General features: G+C 36.2%; 1 non-coding gene across 1 annotated transcript; it reads right to left on the bottom strand.

Moving 5' to 3' along the window:
- Positions 1–296: 296 nt before the first annotated feature.
- LOC121443945 lies at positions 297–471 on the bottom strand. The gene has a single exon (XR_005973733.1).
- Between the last annotated feature and the right edge of the window lie 21,683 nt (positions 472–22,154).

The raw sequence follows: 22,154 nt of genomic DNA, 5'->3' as shown, positions 1-22,154 counted from the left end.
TTGTATTGTATCAGAATATCTTGTTTTCTCCTAAGACTGGAGGCACTTCTGGTTTAATTATTTTGATTTTGACCAGGAAAAGGTAGCTTTCCCTTAATGATGCTCAATGGTGTCCTAGTATCTTCATCTTCATGCAAATACTTTCTCTCTTTCTCTCTCTCTCTCTCTCTCTCTCTCTCTCTCTCTCTCTCTCCCTCTCCCTCTCTCTCTCTCTCTCTCTCTCTCTCTCTCTCTCTCTCTCTCTCACACACACACACACACACACTAATATGATTACTATTATTATTTTTCAATGGTCCTATTTGCAGCAGCATCATACATACAATCATTCAATTGCTGTTAGGATCATCATACCTGTAACTGCAAATTCTAAGCCTATGGAATTATCCCAAGGGAATTTACTTTATAGGTCAAGGTTGAACAATCAGGTATGAGGCAGATTCAGTCACACAGGAGCCTTTCCTAGACTATTTCATATGCTGTTATAAATCCTAATGTAGGGCTGCTGTGATGTTTCCCTTTCTCATGTTTGGAGAGAAATGAGAGGTAGGACCAATTCCACAAAGGAACTATCTGTTCTCAATAGCATCCAGGCTTACTAATTCCCAAAATATTTTCTCCTCAGAGGTTTAGATTCTGAAGTCATTTAGTATATGAAATTTGAGGAATAAAATTTAAGGTCTCCCCCCTTTTGCTAAATTTCAGTTGTTAAGGTCCCAGACATATGGAGTTAGACTGCCACAAGATCATCTGAGTATATATTTATAATAAATGAGGGGAGAAATAATTAAAACAGCAGTTGAGTCTGCAGGGTTCAAATATCACTCCTACCACTATGAATATTATAGTAGACATATAAATTTCTACCATTAAAATGCTGATCTCTCATTTCAAACTAGTTCACCAAAAGGGATTGTCTCTGGTGTGGGTTTCAGCCATACTCTCATATAGAGCTTCCAGGGAGCTGTGAAAAACAGAGAAAATATTGAGAGAGACCAGACTAGAAACTAAAGCCTCCAAACACTCCTGGAATTTCTGGGCTCCTGATACACTCAAGGATATGTATGCCTTCTGGCCAAGGGCACAAGTCTTTCAAGTTCCTGTCTTAAACTGTTTGCCCAGATTTTAAACCCCTGTTTCCTGCAAGAGCAATTGGACTTGCCTGTAGCATTTGAAATCATGTACATACTCCTTTTGCTTTTCAAAGTTCTTCAGAGCATGGTATTTCAGCCAAACATACTGTAGAAAATAACACATAGTTTTTTTTTTTATTCCAGAATTAGCTAAGAAAATACACTTCTTTGTTTTCAGTCCCTTAAAATATTCTTCATTCTGCTAAGCAGGCTCAGGGCAGCTGCCACGTACCAATAAAAAGAGTAGTTAGTTGATACTTAAGAGTTTGTTTTGTGCAAAGAGGGCTCTTGCATCTCTACTGATGTTCTTGAACAATACAAACATGTGAAAAACACAAGATTCTTTCCAGAAACTCCATTTCAAAAGTAAGTGATTCCAAATCTAGACCCACAAAAGAAATTGAAAAAGAAGTATTTTTCTAACCCTTCCAAAACACCTGTCAACATTTCGCTCCATTGAATCTTCAAGTCTATGTTAACAATAGAAATAACAATGACATCACCCAGTGTTCTGTTTTGCAGAGTCTGCCCAACTACTCTAATCTGAATCTGTACTTCGATTAGCAGACTTTTCTCTGATAAAAATCGTTGTAGAAAAAAGTCATTCCCAGATTCAAATAAGAACAGAAAAATTTCTGGCAGGTTCACAGTCACATTACACAGTAGTAGGTAGAATACAAATATAAAAAGTAGACCACAGCCCCGTGAGAGTTCTAAACAGAACATTGATATAATAACTGGTGAATCAGTCTCCACGCAAGTCAGGTTGGCAGTCGAGAGCTGTAATGTTCGGCAATGCACACTTTAAGGGAAAACTCAACACATATCAAATCTTCGTCAGTTTCTACATTTTTCTCACAATGCTCAGCAGCAATATAAAATGAAATAACTTTCTAGAAATGCAACAGCACTGTACATTCATCTCTTGTGTTAGATTTTAAAAATCATCTTCAGGTTAACGGGTTAAATTGTGTTTGTTTTCCTTGTAGCCTGGTGTGCATTCTAATGCCCTTCCCGTTTGTACTACAAATTGTTTGGAAGCATTTAATTTCAATATTCTCCATAATTTCCACAATTTCTCAACATTTTTGAATGACTAATTGAGACATGGAACAAAGTACAATGGGAACATATTTTAGTATCTCATTGTATAACATGCCATTTTCTTGTAATAGATTAAGAATATTGATCAAATTAAATTAAGAATTGTTGTATAATTCAAAATCAGCAAATAATCCAATTCTTTTGAGAGAATAAAAATAATAGTTAAAATCATTCAGTTAAAATCTACTATATCCAAGGTGAAAAAGTGAATTACCAATATTTCTTTAAAACAGAGATTTCGGAAAAATAAACTCTTTAAGTTTATAGTACTAGGCATACTTTTAAATCTACAAATAAAAATTACTATCTTTAATACAAGTGCCAATATTTCAGAGTAAATTATCAATCCCAAAATATTACATTATTTGGGAGTGGTGATACACTTATAATCGGAGAACCCAGGAGCCTGAGAGAAGTTCTACTGTCCGAAGCTAACCTTGATGAAGAGAATACTGCAGGTCATCTTAAATTGCAGTGTGTGACTTTTTAAGAAATATTTTTCACAGAAGTAGTAGGAAGAAATAATATGTTAGAATGGAGTGGCATAAATTCAAAACCTTGTGCCTAACTGAATAATTTCCTACATGTTATATTTTAAAGATCACTAACTCGGCAGAAACTACTATTTCCCTTGAATTAGCTACTCCAGTTATTTGTTTTTCTACAATCTGTCGCTCCTAAAAACTCAGAAATCCCCCACATTTTCTTGGAAGCATGCATGGGCAGCCTGTATATGGTGGTTCTGTTGGACTTGTCCATATTAGGTTTTATGGTCTAAGCAGATGAGGATGACTGACCAGGTCCCTTCCTCAAGGGGACACCAGATCTTGTTACAGATGCTTATGAGCTACCATGTGGTTTCTGGCAACTGAACTCAGGTTGGAAGAGCAGGCAGTGCTCTTGATCACCAAGCCATCTCTCCAAATCACGTGCCTGCTTATTTTTTCTCCTTTTTGCTACCCATATCTCAATGTTTTTAGATGTATGTACTTCTTATTTTCTCTTGTTAGTCCACCTCTCATTAGTCTGATTTACAAAATCTCAGTCAGACTCTGCAGAATAATCAAGTACATTTCCACTCCTCTAGAGAAGTCATTGCAAATGGAGAGACATTGGCTTCATTCATAAAGATCTCTTTATGTCTTCATACAGAATCATTCAGAAGAAATCCAAAAATCTTTATAGAGTAGTTTCTTCCTCTTTGTGATGGATTCTTTGAAAGTTTGAAATGAACAAGAAAAAATGGCATTTTTGAAAAGCAAAATACAAATTACATCCCACTTCTCGCCATAAGCCATAGAGTTCAGAAGGAAGTGGCAAAGTCTGTTAAAGTGCCTGAAAGAAAATGTTTGTCATCCTTGTATTCCCCTTATTTATATGGGATGTACTTCAAGATCCTCAAAGAAACTGTCCAAATGTAGACACAACTAAATCCCATATATACACATATATATGCATTTATATACATACATATACATACTTGCCATTACAAAGTTTAATTTATAAACTAATCAGAGTTGAAAATTAGCAATTCAACACAGTTCTTTGAAGCTGTGGCACACACTGTTTTTTCCTATCCTAGCTGAGAAATGTCATCTTTTCAGATAAAATAAGCCTCTTGTAGCTCATTTGTGTCATAATGTACTTGACAGTGTCACCATTCCTATACACTACATCACTAGTAAGTAAAATAAAGTGACCTGAAGCAAAATCCATACCATGAGATAGAATCCAATAATTAAGATAACTAATACACGGCTAACTGCAATATCACATATACTAAATATATGCACTAGATACATAATCATTCTCCTTCCAGGCAAAGTGGAAGAGGGATGTATGAGAATTCATGATGATAGTCAGTATAATGTGAATTTAAAATTGAGAGTTTATTTGCTGAATTCCCTTTTTATTTCCCCTCTAAGGGCCTTTATTATCTCCCTAAAGCTATATTTAATGTCATTTTCTTCCGCTCCATCTGCATTGGGATGTTCAGGTCTTAATGTTTTAGAACTACTAGTTTCTTGTGGTGCCACATTGCTCTTTATGTTGCTGGCTGTGTTCTTACACTGACTTCTACCCATGTTTTCTTCCAATAGATGCAGGTGGAGCCCGTGGCTGCAGGGTCACTCTTCCTCCAATCAGTACTGGTGGTTGCTTCTGCCCCAACTTCAGAGTCTGTGACTCCCTTGGTTGCTAATGTAGTGGAAGATGGCTGGTGAGGTAGGATGCTGCTGCCTGTTCTCTGGGGTTGCAGTGGGTGGGGGAGTGGCACTGGATGTGTGTGTTGTAGGGAGGGGGGCTAGGTCTAGAGAACAGTGCTGTCTAGCAGGGAGCTCAGACACTCACCTCTTACTCCATCCATGTGCAGGTCTTATTGAATTTTCTAATCAATACATTTGAATATGAGTTGACCAGGAGAAAGTAAACTCACAGAAAGAAAACATATGGGTAATAAAAGTGAGGAATGATGCATTTATATTGAGAAATTCATATATTTTACATATGTATAGGCACAGTTATATGTATATGTCATAATACATAACGGCACATATTAGAATTCCATAATAGAGAATAATTAAATAAAAACATGCATGGATGTTTTTACATTATTTGGTTAAAGCATATTTTACCTTGAAACAAAAGTCTTTATTCTGTTGGAAACCAATACACCATAACTTATGGGCTTTGTGGTTATTTAATATTTTTACCCAAGAATACTAAAATATTCAGAGTTAAATTAAATACTCAGAAAATAAATTTCAATTGGTTTAAGAAATATTGAATACCAAAATTTCACATTATGGAGTCACATAAATTACATCCTAGAATGTTCTAAGACATATTTTAGAAAATTGTCAAATGTGATTCTTTCGTATACTCGTTATCCATATATATTGTTGACACACCAGTTGCATGCAGAACATTAGAAACAAACTTTGGCAACAGTACAGAGACATCTTCATACAATACAGTGATGTATCCAAATGCTGCAGGATGCAAAATCTGCCTAAAAATTCACAGTTTGGTAACCCAATAGAAAAGGTATCCATAGGCTCATTTCTATCACAGTAACCCTTTGTGTGTTCAACATTTGAATTGCAGTCATGGCCAAGTCTGACATGATCTTAATAAGAGCAGGAATAGAAAAATATTATTCCAATCCATCTAGCCACAAATTGAGAAGGGATGATTACCTATGCAGAAGGTTGCAAGTATAATAGCGACTCTCAGCTGGCAGGTACAGAAGACATTGGTGGAGGCAAGGTGACAAGGTAACAGAGGAAAGAAAAAAAAAGGTAATTCCAGCAGTAAGGAGGCTGAGGCAGGTGGATCTCTTAGAGTTCTGAGTCAGCTTGGCCAACAAACTCAGTTCCAGGGTGACCAGGGTTATGTAGTGAGACCCAACTCAAAAGAAAACAAATAAATAAACAAAAACCTGGAGAGAGAAAAAATAACATGAAAAATATTGTTAGACTGAAAAAGAAAGATATGTGATTGTCATGTCCTTTAAATGTGCGGTGAACCTAAGGAAATCACTTGTATAAAATGGGCCTGAAATAAATAAGGCTTTGGGCAAAAGAAAAGACAATCATTAAATATGCTCATATGATAATTATCCAGCTCTTAAAATCTTCCATAAACATTAATGGATTGTTTGTTTTTTGTCTTGTCTTATCTTTCTTTCTTTGTCTTTAATGGGTTTTGTAGACAAGGCCTAGGCTGGTCATTTGGATATTTATAGAGATAACCTATTATTGAATAAAGTTGGGTATGTTCTTATTATCATGGAACAACAGAGATTAAATATTTGAAAATACTACTTTATTTCTGAAATTAAAGTCCAGCTATGTCAATGAAGTGCAAATGATCAGGGACTTGAAGAGCTGGTTATTTTAGTACCCATGAACTCTGTTTTCCACTTATGTAGTAACTTCCAGGAAGTTCACTATTTCATCAACTACAAAAGCAAATTACACTCTTAAAGGGAGAGAATTCTGCCAGCAGATTTTGCAAACAATTCTAAAAATATTATTGGTATTTTTACTGTACCATTTATTAGTAATACTTAACCTCAAATATATAAATAGCAAAATTTTCTACACATTAAACACAATGTGTTTAAATGGCATTTGCTCATGAAGCAGAAAGACATCACACCCATAAATAAGGTGCAGTCTCTGGCTTGTTTTAAAAAGGGACATAATGTCAACTATTAATAGCTATGCATTATTTTTTATCAGAATCGATCAGTCCTCTAAAGACAGTCACAACTGTTCAGGATTTAAAATACATTCAGAATGGTTCTCTCTTTTCTCCAGTGCACCAAAACAATTTAGCAAAACTGTCTCTGTTACATGCCTTATTGTGTCTAAGGAAAGGGTTAAATTTTCACATATTGTGTTTGGAGTTTGGTCTGGAGATGAAAAGTGAGGAAGTGGTTGATAAATGAAGGTAGAGAGTCCAAGGGTGGGAGAAACAGTGGCATTGTGTTAGGTGCAAAAGCAGTTAAGGCAGGATTCATGTGGGATCATACGTCCTCTCATCTACAATTATCCTGTCAAACAATCACTTGTCCTTAATTGTTATAATAACAGTGGTTGGAAATTTCAAGTCCACCTTCTGGGTACGTACAGCTCACCAACATCAAGGCAAACATAATTACATGTGCACACAGGAAACGACATCATTGTTACAAAATAACTTTAAATAATATCATTGCTATAAACTAATTTGATTGAGCTTTCAGAGCGATAAAATAAAAAATAAAATAAAAGCCATGCCAGAATGCATATATTTTTAGAAAATAGATTGGTTTCTGTGAGATGCAACTACAATATTCTTAATGACAAAAAGAGTAATGCATTGACTTGAATTATCTTTGGAACAGTTATCATTCAGTAATGCCAAGAAACCTGTAATGGTTTCAGAGTGAATATGTCTCACAGGCGCATGAGCTTTAGCAAGTAGTCCCCAGATGGTGACATTGTTGTAGGGAATTGAGAAATATCTTGGATGTGGAGTCTAGAAGACAGTGGCAGGGCTATGGAATCCGGATTTGAGAGTTACAAAATAGCTCCACTTCCAGCCCAAGCCTGCTGCTCCTTATTCTGTGAAGATCTCATGAATTACAACCATATTATCCCACTGTCTTGAATTTACCTATGCTTTCTGAGCCATGAGGCATAGTTAACCTATCAAACCAAGAGCCTTTGTTTTCCTCTGTCAGGCATTTAGAGACAATAATTAGAAAATAACTACCATACCTTCCCTTTGTTTAAAATTTGTTTTATTTTTATTTTATGTGTCAGTGTATGGCCTGCATGCATATGTCTGTACCACATTGTGCACTGCCTGGTGAGGCCAGAAACAGGTGTTGGATGTCCTGGAACTGAAGTTACAGATGGTTGTGAGCAATCATGTGGTGCTGGGCCCAGAAGCCAGATCCTCTGTAAGAACAGTCAATATTCTTCACTGCTGAGCTATCTCTCCTGTCACATACACTTTAGTTATTTATAAACTGAGACTGTGTTTTCATTTCCCAGCCACCAAGACCTGAATAACCACACAGAAACTATATTAACTACAACACCATTTGGCCAATGGCTCAGGCATATATCTAGCTAGCTCTTACATCTTAAATTAATCAATTTCTATTAATCTGTTTATCACCATTAGGCTGTGACTTACCACCAATGTTCTGGCACCTTTCTCCTTCAGAGGCTATATGTCATCTCCTTGTCTCTGCCTACTCTTTCTCTTTATCTCTGTTTGGATTTCCTGCCTGGCTTTACTTTGCTAAACCATTGGCTGAAGCAGCTCTATTCATCAACCAATAAAAGCAACACATTTACAGAAGCACATCCCACATCTTCTATTAATCACACAGATTTCTATAGCCTAGAAAACCAATGAAATGACTAATTCTTAATAGCTAAACTTTTATTTAAAATAAAAAGCAGGTTGGGAGACGGTCCTGTAAAAGGATAATCTGACAACAGCTTCTTTTGCAAGACCTGAATTTGATCACAGAAGACATATGGAAATCAAACAATAAAAGAGCTATGTGTGGTGATACAGGCATGTAATCTCATTGGCAGCAAAACAGGTACAAAGACAAACAGATCTCTAGAAACTCACTGACCAGTCAGACGTGTCTATTTGGTGTGTGTGAGGCCAATGGGAGACCCTGACCCCAAACAGAAGCAGATGCCTGGAAGCAACACTTGAGGAGATCCTCTGACCTTCTCATACATTTACAACACATACCATCCCACCAACAGACATGAACATAAGCACAAATGCCCAACCTCACCAACGAAAACAAACACACACACACACACACACACACACACACACACTCACACACAAACTCACACACATGCATACTGCTTGACAAATGTTGAAAATATTGCAGAACTCTTTTAAATTATTCGACTTCTTTTCTCTAACCTATCACACTTGGGCACACCTAAAAAGAGGCCTATACAACAACTAAATTGAATAGAATATTTTGGAAACTTTTTCATTTTCAGAGTATGAAACTCGTGAAGCCTTTGTAAGGTAGGATGTATGCTCAGATTTGGGGAGAGAGCTCGGTGGCAAAAGTGCTTGCTCTGCTACTATGATGACCTGAATTTGAACACTCAGAACTTGATAAAAGCTGTGTGAAGTACCATGAGCTCTTTTGTACAAAGATGGAAGAAAGAGACAGAAAACTCCCTGGATACTCATGAGTCAGCTATCCTAGCAAATATAACAGAAAAGCTATGAAGAGACCTTGTCTCAAACAAGGTAGAGGGTGGGAAAAAATGTGAGGGATGGGAACCAAAATCTGAGACTGCATTCTGACTTCAATTCATTACATGAATTGATGCATGTGCCCTGGTATTATTACACAGAAATGGACACGTGTGTGTGTGTGTGTGCGCGCATGCACACGCACGCATGTACACACAGAGAAAGAGAGAGTGATGCCCATACTTTCATTTCTTCCAATATCAGCCTCTGTTTTATTGACAGCACTAATCATATACTATTTATTAAAATATTTCAGGGAACTGGAGAAATGGTTAATCTACTAAGAGCATTTGCTGTTCTTACTGAGGACCTAATTCTGCTCCCAGCATCCACATCAGATGGCTCATGAGTGCCCATAGCTCAAAGTTTCAGTTCCAGGAATTCAAACCCAATCTCCTGGCCTTAGCAAGCATCTCCACACATGTGGTGCACACACACACACACACACACACACACACAAGCACACACTCAGACATATACATATCAGTATAAATCAATAAAACATTTAAAACTGTGATTGTATAGTGTCTTTTTTCAGACCACAAGCAGGAATCATATTCTGTCTTTCATGGGTTCATAAAGAGTATATTAACTGAAAGGTTGAGGGTATTTGTGGTCAAATATGCCCTGTGAATTGCTCAACCAGAGGTAACCTGCACTGTACTTGCTTCCTTGTTGACAAGGACTCTTACATCCTATTCAGTGGTACACAAATTATGTTCTTATTGTCACTAATACATGAAAGCATTTCTTTTTATTGTCAGCAGAAAATCTGAAACTGGAGAAAGTCAACCCAGAAATATTTTCTATCTTCTTCTAATATATTTGAAAATCTAACATGAATGGTACAATTAACTATAAAAATAAATTTTTTGAAGAAGGATAACCAAAATTTGAATGGAGTATGATTTATTTATAATAGATATGATTGATGGATTAATTGATCAGCTAGGTTTCTGTCTTCTTCCATCAGTTTTTAACTATCTTCAAACAGATTCTGTACCTACTGTTCCCCTAAAGCATCCTCTGTGCCTACAATAAAAATTAGAAACAACAAAAATAAAACTACATGATAAAAACATAAATTAAGTTTTGACTATTGATTGATGTAAGTCTTGCTCATAACCTGATACAATGAGGGGCTGGAGAGATGGTCCAGTGGTCAAGAGCACTGGCTGCCCTTTCAGTTGACCCATATTTGATTCCTAGTACTCACATATTGGCTCATAACTATAAGTAACTCCAGTTCCAGGTTACCTAACACCTCACACACCTCATTTTTTAAACAATATATTTCCTAGCTTCTTGCTATATCTTGGAAAACCATATTGGAAACTGAGTGATGTCTCCTATCTAACATGACTTTGTTTAAGATTGATTATGATCAGTCTGTAGGCTTTTGCCATTGAGCTAAGATAACATCGCACAGCTGTGTGCAGAACTATTTTATTTGACCTGGGTTTAATTTCCAGCACCCACTCAGCAGTTCACGGCCAACTGTAACTCCTGTTACAGGAGCAGCTGTCCTATTCTGGCCTATCGTGGCACATGGATTTGCCTACAGTATAAATACCCCCATATACATACTTAAATTAAGTTCTCATAGCAAATGCTTCCAATCATAATTATTGAAAAAAGAAACTATGAATTTGAAAGAGAGGTAGAGAGGGTATATATCTGTATCAGAGGGTTGAAAGGGGAGGAGAAATATAGTAGTTATATTATAATTTCAAAATTTTAAAAATGAATAAAATTATCTGTGCACAAGATTGCTGTAAATGTTAAGTATAGCTGTGAATTATGATAATCTATTCAGGAGAAAGCAAATGATCAGTAACTGTTTTGTGTATTGTGTAGATCTCACCTATAACTTCCACATTTTGCAGATCTGCTTTCCTTCCACACAAACAGTAGCCTTCCAATCTGCTCACTGATAAATTAAGTATCCTGAGCATACTAAGGGAATATGAACTGATGACTCCAAATCATGCTGTCTTAAAGTTACAAATATAGCCCAAATCTACTCCTTGAAAGTGAATTCATTAGCCCAATGTGGTTCCTCTATACTATACTTTGCAGTAAAAGTCTCAGATCCATTTTTGATACTGCAGAGCTGAATATCTTATGAACTATGTGATAACTTCACACATCTGAGATTAGATTTTGGCTGATTGTCCTCTCTGATGCTAAATAAAACAAAAAGGTCCATTGCTGTAACATTTTGTCAAAGATATCAAACTGACTCCATGTATCATAAATGGAACTAGGGCAAACATACCAGTTTCAATATCTAAATATATAAATTAGTTCTTTCAGTCAACCACTACTTAAATTGGATCTTTTGTAGTGTTTGCAACTTCCCTGATACATGGTTGGCAGGAACTATTTTTTTTTAAAAAAAATGTCCCCTTGGCTTTGACTAAATGTTTTAAATATATTTGTGTTGTGAAGAGTACTGAACTTTCATCTTAGATCAATTGCTCATAAAATATTTATAAAATCAGAAGAATGTATGGAAAGTTTTTATCCACTTTCTCACATTCTATTAATTCTCTATCCAGTGATATAAATAACAGCAGTAAATAATAAATGTGTGATAAATGCAATGAGTGATTTTTTTTAAATTTTGAAACAGATTTTGAGGAAAGTGTTGACATAAGGGAATGGGGTTAATTAATGACATCACAGAAAACCATTCTAACTATCATAATATTCTCTACAATGAGACTCCCAAATTAATTTCAAAATAAGCATTTTGGTTATAGGTTTTGATAAGTGGGTGTACACTGTTCATTCTTACGTTTAGTGACAACAGAGACTTAGAAAAATATGAAAAATAGATGGATGCCAAAATCAAACTGTTCCTATTGAAGATCTGTTTAATCTAGACTGTCATTAAACTGCCTTCTCCTTCTCTCTAGAAAAGTTATAACCTATGAGCCATTATTCAAATAGTGTTGAATATGGTCTTTACCTGATTGGATAATATAAATTTTAAGTTGATGGTAGATAGCAACCAGGAAGGATACATAAATCCTTCAGGAAGGATATAAATCACATGAAAGAGCCTTCTGCCCCTATGTATCAGGATTACATTTATATACTTTAGCGTAACTTTAATATGATGTATGGACAGAGACAAATAGTGTGTTTAAATTTGATTTATTCTTTCTTTTTTAAAGTTCCTATAAAGCCAATTTATTTTCCTTTAAAATTAGCACCACACACTTTTCTGAAATTATTATTTAATATTATGCATCATTAATATTTGAACTACAGATACATACAAATATGGACACCTTCAAACACTATTTCCTGAGTAAAATTATGCCAATTATTCTGAATTTAATTTCTTGATCCAAGAATAGACCAGAGATTAATGTCAGTATTTGTTATAGCAATAGAGTTAGATGTCAAGGACAGTCTGACATTCATTCATAGTAAAACACAGAGGAGAATAGATCATTTCCTATTTGCTATCAATTTAATTAATCAAATTGTGAGATAGTTATGTAGAAAGTGTTTTCTTAAAAGAAACTGAGTATTCATGTGTCTAAGTGACAAAGAAGTTCAGATTCTAGGATCTTAGAAGAAGGATCAAAAGTCCCTGAGTATGAAAATGGCTGTCAGCTCCTGGGGAACAGAGCACAAGCGCCAGAATGTGAAGATGCTACCCAACTGTGACATTTGGATATGATTTGCTCTACTGTGGTGGATAAAACTCATGTTTTAGGATTGTATAGAACCACTAATACTATGAATAGAAAAGGACTTTTAAGCAGCAAAGATCAAACCCGTAGGCATTATAATGCCTGACTTCAAAATATCCTACACTGTTGGGGCAATTAAGCAGCCTGGTATTGGCATAAACATACATAGGAATGAATAGAAAAGAGAGTCTAGAATATAAACATTCTTCTACAGCCATCTGAGTGTGCACAAATGCACTAAGAATGTATATTGGAGATAGTACCATCTTTCATAAGAAATACTGGGAAAACTGGGTGTTAGCAGGAAGAAGAAAGAAAGGAATCTTCTTTCTCATTAGTTAAGAAAATCAGTTCAAGGACTTCTAGCTCATATTTCTCCTTCCACTTGCTTATTACATACATCCTACTATTATAACCTTAAAATTTTACCTGGAGAGAGGGTATGAAGATGCAGGAGAGGAATTGGTTGAGGGTGTCAATGAAAACTAATGATATATAAACAAATCCATAAGGAGCTATATATATAATATTTGGTAAGCTAATGAAAAAAACAAGTTTTTAATAAGATTAAGCTACCTTAAATGTATAGACAAAACATCTACCAGAAACTGTATATTATTAAATTAAAATAGTACTGTGAGAGATGGCCTCTATCACTAAAAATTGTTTACCAGAGAGATACCTTAGACTTCCAAATGACGCAGGAAATTTCCCCTGTTCGTTGTAGCTGACCAGAACTACTTGGTAAGACTCTGTTGCTGAATATGCCATATGCTTTGATAGTCGGATATAGAGAATTTAGGCTGGAACATCAAGTGTCCTCCCTGACACTAATCCTTACAGTGCTCAAAATGCAATGCAGTATTATTAGGTGAGAATATCAACAATATTACTCATGTGTGGACCTTGTATGCCAAAACAAAAGTCAGACAAGATGAGCATACCGCTACAAGAGTGGCAAGTCAGTTTGTGGGGTAACCATCTGTTTTTATCCTAAATTTCATGTCCACTCCACAGGATGGAATTCACATGTGGTACAGTAAACCAGATGAAAGCCTGTGGCTGGGGAAGTTATAGGTCATAGTGAAGAAATATTATGGTGATTTTTATAAATGAACATAATGTGCCTGTCAAACTTATCTGTAAATAACTATGTTTATGCCTGTAGAATATTGGTACTGCCGTCTTTGGTAGAGAAGTTTCCTTCCTCAGTGCCTAGTAATGATGAGAGAGACTTAAAACTAGTCAAAGTACAAGGAATAAATGATTGTTGAATGACCAGACATCAGTGAGAATTCTTTATCATCCCATCCAAGGCACAAGAATATCATAGAAGGAACTCAATCAATTTATATGCAAATTTCATATTTCTTAACAGCTGAATAATATGGATTGTGTGAAAATTTCATTATCTATCTACTATTTGATGAACATTTAGGCTGAGCAGCAATGAACATCAATAAACATATACCTACAGGGTAGCATTGGTACACTGTAGTATGGCTGTATCTTATTGTAGATTTATTTACAGCTTTTAAAGGAAACTTCTCACTGATACCAATAGTAAGAAGTTTGAACTTCTACCAGCAAAGAGTGTTTTCTTTTTCCAGAATCTTTTCCTTCATTTCTTGTCATTTGTTTAGGGCAGGTGGGGATAGGAAGACAGGGTACAGTGCGAATTATGGAAGGGATAACTGATACTACAGGCCTTTTAAAAAGTCATATGGAAAATTAACTAATAAAAGTCATTTATGTGCATATCTGCTTCCTAAAACAGATATGCACATAAATGAAATTAAAATGGAGTTGTCATATAATGGGAGACAGCACTAAACTGAACACCACACACTATCAAAAGCCCTCTAGTATCAAGAATGAATTACACTTTTTAAGTTGTAGGCCTAACATAAGCCCCTGTTCACAAACATTGTGGGATATTGCCAATGGTTATCCCCCACAACCTGATGAAATCTTGTTGCTGAGGACAACATATACTTACATCAATGAACACTGAAAAGTTGGGCTGCTGCTCAAAGAGAAGCTTGATGTCTGCAGAGTAGTGTTCATAGTTGCACAAGGTATTAAAGACAACACTGGAGGTGAAAAGTAGTCAACAATTTAATCCCACTACGAACCCTGTAAGCTATAATAGTGATCAGCCTGCAAGATATAGCCACTGGTGCAACAATGTCCCAGATGTTATTGGCATAACTTATAGCCTTTTGAATGTATCTAAAGACCACTCCAAAACCTGAAACTTACACCTGATGCTATTAAAGCAGCCCAAAACTTGACACCAGATAGCTCATGGACCCGATGGAAAAAATTATGCCACTATCCCACTAAGTGAGTATAGCAATAAAACATTTCCAAACAATGTATTGTTATACCATAGATGAGTACATTGCTCACCTCTCATCAGAAAAGCGTCTTGCAATAGATAGTAATTAATACTATCTCACACTTGCCTAATGTGCAGAGAGTGAGAGACTGTGGAGTACTTAATACTAAGTGTGATGTCTTTATTAAACTCAAGGCTCAATGCTCTCTGTAAAGAGAACATAGAAAGACTTTAAGCTCTGGGCATGGCAGAAGAAGCAGCATTTTCCAGACACAACAAGGTTGATCCACATATGAACTCACAGAGACTATGACATCATGCACAAGACTTGTGCAAATTCAACCTAGACAATAATCTCAGAACAGAAAGAAAAAAATAATCTCAATGCCCCACTTCTAGCCAAGAGGTTATTTGCAATTGACAGTTGCTAAGAGAGGGGAAAATCAGTTTTTTCAATGAAGTAACACACTGAGTATGTCAACCACACTCCAGTGCAGGCCATAGGAATAGTTGGATAAAATTAACAGACTCCATGTTTGCTTATTTGTTTTTGCATGTGTGCTTTTCATGTGGTGATTTTATACTGTTTTGTTTGAACACAGAGAAACAATAAGAAAGTGAGTGGGTAGGGAGGGTAGAATCTGGACGTGATTGGTATCATAAAGTATATAACCAAGATGTGATATATTAAAACTAAAATAAAAATAAAAAAGTGAAGACCTAAGATAGCAAGACCTGGCAAGGGTACGGAGAAATGGGAATTCTTATACCCCAGGATAATACAGTTTTTCGGCCTGTATCTTGGTGTTCTGTCACATAATATAGCTCTAGTTACTCAAAATACAGAATGTGCTGATGATCTTATATCACTGGATTTTTTTCCTCTCCCTCCCTTCCCCACTCCCTACTGTCATTTCCAATGATCTGGTTAAGAGTATGTGCTTATCTCTGGGATGGTTGCTAGGGGTGATAAACTCTGACAGATGTCTTCACTCTACAATCAGTAGAATACTTTATGCGGAATTGTTTACATGAGTATAATTGGGCAAAAAATCAAATCCCCAATTATTAGTAAAGAAGACATAAGCATAAATGTAATATGAAAATGATAAATATTTTTGAAGTTTTATGTAATGTTATATCTCATTTTGGCACAATCAACATGCTTTAATATATAGCTTTTTGTTATATAGTATTCTATACATTACAGTGCGTTTGAAGAATGCTTGACTTCTACTCACTAGAAGGTAGTAAGTTCCATGATTGTTAGCAGGACAAACTAAAAAATGTTTAAGTGTATGGAAAGGAAGACAAATAACCAATTTGGAACACTGGAGAGGCTGGAGAGATGGTCCTGTTATTTAAGTGCTTGCTGCACATACATGAGAACCTGAGGTTCATAATCCTGAGCCCACACAGAGAAACCAGCATGGTGGTGCTCACTTCAATTGCTATCACTGGGGATGCAAAGAGAGAAAAGCTCCTGGACTTGCTATTCAGTCAGTCAAGCAACATAGATGAGGTCCAGGCTCAGGAAGAAAGCCCTTCTTAAAGGCAGGTACAGAAAGATCGAAGATGATATGTTATATTAGTCCTCTGGACTATACATCATACATGTGCACCCCCATACACATACACACATTAGGTTATAGAAATGACATAATACAACCAATTAAACCCACTCATTCAGCAACCATGGACAGAAAGTATGTTATGTACCTGCACTGTATTATTAAGTGAAAAAAAATAGTTTCTCATGCCACAGTGAATTTTCTAGTCAGAAGAAAGGAAAACAATTATCTCACAGCAAGAAATTGCCTCTAATTCCAAGCCATTTTCCAAAGGAGGCTGTGAAAAGAGTACCAGCCCCCACCCAAAAAAATTATGCCAGTTTCAAATGTGTGAGCGTGTGCCTGAAATTTCTATATGATTTTAATTCAAATAAAGCAAATGGCTGATCTTTTTCACAGCATAATTTCTGCCTGGAGGGAGTAAAGGTTGAAAAGTCTGCCCTTGGTTCCTCCGTATGACTTCTGTGTTGAAATGGAATGGGGAGCCCAGCACACTCTGCCTTCTCTCCCTTTCAACTTCATCCTCTTTCCTTTCTTGAGTGTATTTTCCCCATACCTTCCACCTACATTCTCCATAAAAGTGATTAGAGATCTTGTGTGCTACTGCTGAAAAGATTTAAATGATTATAATAACAGAAAACACTGAAAAGCATTGAAAGTTTGGATTTTCTGTAATTTTAGAACTCTTTGTTGAGAATTTCTGAGGTCCTGCCTAAATTCATAGATTATCTTTTTCATGAGTCACACGGAAGCTACTACCATCCTGTCCTGTTGTGACTACTGGAGGACGCAGGACTGTGACACTTACCCAATCTTTCTTTGTGTTGCAGAGATTTAGAAGTTGGGATTACCTTGGTGATGTTGTTTGCTTGACTACTTCCTTATTTAGAGTGGAACTATGTGAGGATCTCTCTCTCTCTCTCTCTCTCTCTCTCTCTCTCTCTCTCTCGCTCTCTCTCTCTCGCTCTCTCTCTCTCTCTCTCTCTCTCACACACACACACACATGCACTCACTCACACACACACAGAAACACAGAGACACACATACACGAAACAGCAAAGCAACACATAACCAATGTTGAACGAGTTTCCACATTGCAACCTGGAAGCTGTCTTCTACCCTGTCTTGCAAATTTTCTCAGGGGATCTGAGCATTTATGTGAGCGTTTTGTTTCCTTTCTTCTCACTTGCACCTATCCATGAAGCCATCTAATAGCAAGGAAGCTTAGTAGTTTGTCAAGTATTGACATTCTGTTAGGCACTAGAAAATAACTGATCAAACACAAGGGATATATAGATTTAAACGTTCATTATTTCTCTATATTGTTTTCAGAGGGATGGCAGGCTGAGACTCTGCAGAGAGTGCTGTTAAATGTGTTAAAATATTTCATTACTATTTTAACCATTAATATCTTAGCGATTTTTTGAACACCTTTTCTTAAAGTCTGAGAATACACCTGAACAGAATACACATACAGATCACTATACACGCATAATGAAAAACTTAAAATACTTGAAAGCTGAGATTCTTCATGGTTATTACAATTTTTAAACTCTTTGGATAGGTTAGTGAATAGTTTAATTCCTCTTCCAGTTTTATTAGTTCTTTTAGTATTTATGTAATGTGTTTTAAGAATATCAATCCTCTTCACCAGTTTCTCCCAGAAGTACACAACCCTCCCTACTCAACTGATTTTGTGTTCTCTTTTTTTTAAAACCTACCAAGGATGTGAGGCCTTCTAATGGAGAATAATCAGGCTATCAGGGGATACACTCTTGAAGAAAATCGACTTTCCCTTCCCCGCAGCAATTAATTGGCAATAATTCCTTAGCTTAGTGTGGGAGTTCATGCCCACCTCCTCTCTGCATGCTGAGATTTTGTCTAACTTGAATTTGCACAGGCCTTGTGCATGCAGTCACAACCTCTGTGAGCTCATTTTGCATCTGCCCTGCTGTGTCTTTACATCACTGTTTGCTTGTAATCATCCTTGAGCTCTTAATGTCTTCCCATCCACAATGATTCCTGAGCTATGTGAACAGGAGACAGATAAAGGAAGAGGTGTGGTGTAGATGTTCCACTTATGGCTAAACCTTCCCAGTCTCTTATTCTCTGCACCTTCTCTTGTGGGTCTTCGTGTTAATCTTATCTGCTGCAAATAGAAGGTTCTCAGATGAGGGTTGAGAGATGGATTAATCTATGGGTATAATGACAAGTCATTAAGAATTAGTTTAATACTATGTTGACTTAACAGAATAATAAGATGAAGTTCTCCTTAGGGCCTACGATCTATCTAGTCAGAGGTTCTTGTCCCTTATAATGGTGCCAAACATGTATTTCATCTTCTGCAGTGGGCTTTATATTCAATGAGAATGTCATTGATTACTTCCGTGATGTTCATTCCACCATCGCACCAGAGGACATATCTTGCAATCCCAGTCATTATCATGGCATGCAGGGTTCACAGGTAAGATTAACAATTCCTTAGCCGGGCGGTGGTGGCGCACGCCTTTAAGCTTAGCACTCGGGAGGCAGAGGCAGGCGGATCTCTGTGAGTTCGAGACCAGTCTGGTCTACAAGAGCTAGTTCCAGGACAGGCTCCAAAACCATAGACAAACCCTGTCTCGAAAAAAAAAAAAAAACAAAAAACAAAAAAAACAATTCCTTAACAGTAATTTCCATCACTGCGATAGCTAGCCAGTAGGGATAAAACTTCCAGGTGAGGATCTGCTTGATATACCCATGTTCCATGCCTCAAACGTTTTGTGTCTTCAGCAATATGGTCTCATCCTGAAATTCTGGAGCATAACAAATTGCATAGGTTATAAAATTATTATATTATGGCAATAACCCATAATATTTTAGAGTCCATGGGGAACTCATTGGCCAACAACTACAAAGAAGTAACCTATTCCTGGTACTAAGGTTTTCATTTATTAGTCTGTGATATCTAGTTGGGGCATTGTTGTCCCATTACAGGGACTTTTAAAAATATGTTTATAAATATATTTCAGAAAGATTTTATGGAAATAAGGTTTCTATGATTTTGTTGAATTGCCTGTAATATTACTTATCACTTCCGGAATTTCCTCCTATATTCTGACCTCTCCAATCCTAATCTAACCCATTTTGTTTTTCTATTTTTTATTAACCCTTTATAGCACTGAATTCTATCTCTTCTTTCTTGAAAGCTCTCCATAATGGTACTTTACTTAACTTTTTAACACTTTTTAACAGCATGCTTTTCAAAGTCTATCTGCTAGCCTCTTGAAAGAAATACAGAGAAATAATGAACATTTAAATCTATGTATCCCTCTTGTGTTTGATCAAATATTATAAAAATGAATTTTATAATTTCATTTTTTGATAACAGAACAATATTCCATTGTGTAACTGTACAACATTTTGACTATTCATAAATTGATATACATCAATGTTGTACCCATTTCCTAGCTACTATGAACAGAATAGCAATGAACATGGATGAGCAAGTATCTATAGTAAGATACAGAGTTCTTTGTGCATATTCCAAGAGTGGTGCAAGAATTCCCTAGAGCATTGGTTCCAACCTGTGGGTCATGACTCCTTTGAGGAGATGTTTAATGATTTTTTTCACAGAGGTTGCCTAAGACTATCAGAAAACACAGTTTCTTACATTATGATTCACAAAAGCACCAAATTAAAGTAGTGAAGTAGCAACAAATGTGATTTTACAGTTGGGGGCCATTAGAACATGAATAATTGTATTAAAAAGTTGCAGGTTAGGAAGGTTGAGAACCACTAGTCTAGGGGAAGAAAATCAATGGTGTGATTATTAAGTAAACTATGTTAGAATAGCAGCGAACAGTTGAGATTACTTAAGGGGCTGAGGTCTTAGTAGTTGCTCTGTCTTTGAGGTTGTGTGTCTCAGTAATGGGAGCAGTTCCAAAGTAACTGTTTGTCTTTTGAGAAGTCCGACAATGTGATAGCTGCTCAGTTCACCTGGCTTCATGCCTCAATAATCCCAATCTGGTGCCAAAGACCTGGAGAGTGTTTCTGGAGAGCTTCTGGTACTTAGTCCACAATGGAAGACTGACTATGGTTCTGATATCAGTGAAGGAATCATCATCATCATCACCACCATCATCATCATCACCATTATCACCACCAACAACACCAGCAGCAGCAATAGCAGCAGCAGCAGGGTAAGCCAAGTCACTGGCTAAAAGGAAAGAGAGAAAAAGGCCAGTCAACTTTCTCTGCCATGCCCTTTTTATTCTGATAGCTACCAAGATCTGCCACCCACCATTAGGTTGGGTCTTCAGATATTAATCAAAGCAATTAGGTCTTTAGGGGATTCTAATATGTGGCAAGTTGGTATTACAATCAACCATGACATATGGTAGGACTGGGCCTTATTAGAAACTATATTTCTAGCTTGTTAAGGAATCTTATTTTCTTCGTGTGAGAGTGAAGATGGGTGTAGCCCACTGCATTTCTGTACAAAACCATAACTAGTGTGGCAGGCGTGATGCTTCACATTGGGAAAGTAGATTCAGGACAGTTGAGACAGATAATAGTGTTAGATCACTGAAATAACAGACTCTCCATTCCAGGTTATAAGGAAAGGTATTGTTGTTTAAAATTTTACTAGTGCTGGTGTTTTGCAGGTTTGCAAACCATGTAATATATATATAATTCATACAGTGCTATTCTGGGATTTTCAAGTTTATTTAAATACAGTGGTGGTTTCAAAAGAATCTTAATACATAATTTTAAACTACTTTTTGTTCTCTTTATGTGGGTATGTTAAAAGACTAATGTACATATATTATGTTTGTGAGAAGTATATTTCAAGAAAAGAAACACTAACTAAAGGAATAATTTGGCAATTGGGAAATAAATATTTCCAACACGTTTTCTTCCATTAGAAACAAGTGATAATATGATAGTACAGAATTGAAATGTACATTGTTTGTAGTGAGAAATATAATCTCTCAATAAAAGAACATTACTTTAGAGCATTAGGTTTCTTATTATTTTTTCTTTTCTTCTGTCAATATATTTTTCAGAATGATTCTAAGTGTATAAACTAAGACATATAAGACTACAAAAGAATTAAAATATTCTGAAATACAGCTACACAGGTATGAATGGAATATATTTGAACTATAGTATAATATATGTCTCTTTTACAATGTTTTTAATTAGTGATGTAATAGTGGCTTTCACAAACAGAATATTTTTTTGAGAAATATATTTGCAATGTATATACAAATTGTCTATACTCTCTATAAAGTCATAGGAATGGAATTACTTCTTTAATTTCTATACTTATTTATTTATGGATAGGGGGCACACGTGCTACATGCCAGTGTGGAAGTCAGAGGACAACTTGCTTCCCTTTAAAGACTTGCCTTTCTCCTTCTACTATGTGGGTTCTGCGTCTGGAGCTCAAGTTATTCCTTGTTTTAAACAGGTTATCAAACTTATCGGCAAGGGCCTTTACCCACTGAGC

Source organism: Microtus oregoni, unplaced genomic scaffold (genome assembly GCF_018167655.1).
Source record: "Microtus oregoni isolate MIOR12 unplaced genomic scaffold, Mior012 000002F_ref0000024, whole genome shotgun sequence".
Taxonomy (NCBI): Eukaryota; Metazoa; Chordata; class Mammalia; order Rodentia; family Cricetidae; genus Microtus; species Microtus oregoni.
This window is presented reverse-complemented; position numbering and strand designations above follow the sequence as displayed.